The following is a 2,274-nucleotide window of genomic DNA, read 5'->3' on the forward strand; positions in this document are numbered from 1 at the left end:
CTAATTATAGTTAGTTCACTTTTAATTTTCTTGCGTTTTTTAAGGTAGTGCTTTGCTGAGTTCATATGAACCTGGCAGAACATGTAATAATTTAAAAAAAGCAGCATTTAATTCAGGGATAGGGCACTTAATCAGCACCTAATTATAATTAGTTCACTTTTCATTTTCTTGGTTTTTTGAGGCAGTGCTCTGCTGAGTTCATATGAACCTGGCAGAACATGTAATAATTAAAAAAAAAGGAGCATTTAATTCGGGGATAGGGCACTTAATCAGCACCTAATTATAATTAGTTCACTTTTTATTTTCTTGGGTTTTTAAGATAGTGCTCTGATGAGTTCATATGAACCTGGCAGATCATGTAATAATTTAAAAAAAAGGAGCATTTAATTCGGGGATAGGGCACTTAATCAGCACCTAATTATAATTAGTTCACTTTTTATTTTCTTGGGTTTTTAAGATAGTGCTCTGATGAGTTCATATGAACCTGGCAGATCATGTAATAATTTAAAAAAAAGGAGCATTTAATTCGGGGATAGGGCACTTAATTAGCACCTAATTATAGTTAGTTCACTTTTAATTTTCTTGCGTTTTTTAAGGTAGTGCTTTGCTGAGTTCATATGAACCTGGCAGATCACGTAATAATTTAAAAAAAAAGGAGCAATTAATTCGGGAATATGGCAATTAATTAGCACCTAATTATAGTTAGTTCACTTTTCATTTTCTTGGTTTTTTGAGGTAGTGCTCTGCTGAGTTCGTATGAACCTGGCAGATCATGTAATAATTTAAAAAAAAGGAGCATTTAATTCGGAGATAGGGCACTTAATTAGCACCTAATTATAGTTAGTTCACTTTTCATTTCCTTGGTTTTTTAAGGTAGTGTTCTGATGAGTTCATATGCACCTGGCAGAACATGTAATACTTTTTAAAAAAAAGGAGCATTTAATTCGGGAATAGGGCACTTAATTAGCACCTAATTAGCACTTAATTATAGTTAGTTCACTTTTCATTTTCTTGGGTTTTAAAGGTAGTGTTCTGCTGAGTTCATATGAACCTGGCAAAACATGTAATAATTTTTTAAAAAAAGGAGCATTTAATTCGGGAATAGGGCATTAATTAGCACCTAATTATAGTTAGTTCACTTTTCATTTTCTTGGTTTTTTGAGGTAGTGCTCCGAGTAGTGCTCTGATGAGTTCATATGAACCTGGGAAAACATGTAATAATTTTTAAAAAAAGGAGCATTTAATTCGGGAATAGGGCACTTAATTAGCACCTAATTAGCATCTAATTATAGTTAGTTCACATTTCATTTTCTTGTTTTTTTGAGGTAGTGCTCTGATGAGTTCATATGCACCTGGCAGAACATGTAATAATTTTAAAAAAAAAAAGAGCATTTAATTAGGGAATAGGGCACTTAATTAGCACCTAATTATAGGTAGTTCACTTTTCATTTTTTTGGTTTATAGAGGTAGTGCTCTGATGAGTTCATATGAACCTGGGAAACATGTAATAATTTTTAAAAAAAGGAGCATTTAATTCGGGAATAGGGCACTTAATTAGCACCTACTTAGCACCTACTTAGCACCTAATTATAGTTAGTTCACTTTTGATTTTCTTGGATTTTTGAGGTAGTGCTCTGATGAGTTCATATGCACCTGGCAGAACATGTAATAATTTTAAAAAAAAAGAGCATTGAATTAGGGAATAGGGAACTTAATTAGCACCTAATTAGCACCTAATTATAGTTAGTTCACTTTTCATTTTCTTGGTTTTTTGAGGTAGTGTTCTGCTGAGTTCATATGAACCTGGGAAAACGTAATAATTTTCTCTCTCCTTGCTTCTCTCTCCTGTTTCCTATCATGTCTTGCACTTTATTATCCCCATGTCTCTCTTTTGTTTTCTCCAAGCCTATCCTCTCATCTTTTGAATTGCTTAACAAAACTGATTTCAAAACGTTCTGCAGCCCTCTGACATTTCCCTAACCTCCCCTACCCTCTCTTCCCGTTTAACATCTATTATCCACCCCTCGCCTCTCGAATTCTCTCCTGGGTTTCTGATGTCTCATGTCCTTTCCTGCACGCACTTTCTCAATTTTTCTCATATCCTCTCCACTTTTCTTTTCCTTTTCGTTTATCTTCTGTTCTCATATTTTGTTTTCCCCTATAGCATCCTCTCATCTCCTAACCTCTCCTGCTTCTGTTTCTTTGAATTTTTTAACAAAACTAATTCGAAAACGCTCTGCAACCCTTTGATTTTTACCTACCCCCCCCCCCCCC

Source organism: Photinus pyralis, unplaced genomic scaffold, assembly GCF_008802855.1.
Source record: "Photinus pyralis isolate 1611_PpyrPB1 unplaced genomic scaffold, Ppyr1.3 Ppyr1.4_LG10, whole genome shotgun sequence".
Taxonomy (NCBI): Eukaryota; Metazoa; Arthropoda; class Insecta; order Coleoptera; family Lampyridae; genus Photinus; species Photinus pyralis.